Genomic DNA, 1,115 nt, shown 5'->3' on the forward strand with positions numbered 1-1,115 from the left:
AGAAGGATTAGTTTATTAGACGAGGTGTAAAAAATTTTTGAAAAAAATTTGAATTGGTCGGAATCGCAAAAGAAATAGTAAAAGTTGATTTTTTCAGGCTCTTTTATCTGAGCCTGTATTGAAAATTTAAAGAATGTATTTGATTCGTTCGAATAAATTATGTCCATGCTGAAAATTTCACCGGTATTGACTTATTCGTTTACGAGTTATAAACGATTAAAAATTGCGATTTTAAGCCGAAAATCGTGAAAAATGGCAATTTTTCCACTTTTTCTCTAAAGGGTGTGTGCCTGGATCACGCGAGTACTCAACAGCACAGAACGCTTCACGATTTTGCGTGTTATCCTTGCGCAGGGACCATGCTAATCTTCTCTGTATCGTTCCAAATTTAGTATATGTGCTGTCGAAGCAATTACATGTCAGACACAACCTCCATAATTTCCAACCAGGGCGTTTGATATGTCCCACCGGATATCTGGTGCAGCGAACGGACGATTATCGTCTGTGAGTTATGCACGATCTAACCACGAAATTATACTAAAGGCATAGAACATGTCAAGACACAACACAATCGTCCTACATATTTCATCGTCCATTACACAAGTATATATCATCGGAATTAAATCATATTTGGTTTAGTTTTAATCAGAAACATGTTGGTAAATATGTTGGTAAAAGTTTCATAAAAAAAAATAATGACAAATAAAGAAGTTTTGTAACTGGATTCGATTAGTCTTCTGGTCTCACACCGATATAGCCGACAATGTGTGCCACACTTCTCGGCGACGACGGCTCTTGACCTTTGCTGTTTTCGCCGTTTTCACGTCAGTAGCGTTTTCAAGTTATAGGTTTCTTATGACTTGAAGAGGGTACGACGGTTTCCAGCGTTCCCTGTGTAGTTCAAATGGGACGCTCGGCGAGAACCTCCGATTTCGTATCTTGTCAGTAAAAACGGCGGACTGACAAACAACGAGATTTCACTGTAATAGGCAGTCCTTATAGTAATAGTTATATAGTATTTGTATGGAGTTTTCTATTTTTTAAATATTTACCTCTTTGTGTATGCACAGGATCACGAGCAGGTTGAACCCATTTACGAGCAGACCCAGGAGGGA

General features: G+C 38.2%; 1 non-coding gene across 1 annotated transcript; it reads right to left on the reverse strand.

Annotated features, from left to right (window-relative positions):
- Positions 1-309: 309 nt before the first annotated feature.
- Positions 310-412, reverse strand: LOC143364348 (U6 spliceosomal RNA). Its single transcript, XR_013084085.1, has one exon. It is a non-coding gene; the product is annotated as a U6 spliceosomal RNA (small nuclear RNA).
- Positions 413-1,115: the final 703 nt, after the last annotated feature.

Source organism: Halictus rubicundus, unplaced genomic scaffold (assembly GCF_050948215.1).
Source record: "Halictus rubicundus isolate RS-2024b unplaced genomic scaffold, iyHalRubi1_principal scaffold0467, whole genome shotgun sequence".
NCBI lineage: Eukaryota > Metazoa > Arthropoda > Insecta > Hymenoptera > Halictidae > Halictus > Halictus rubicundus.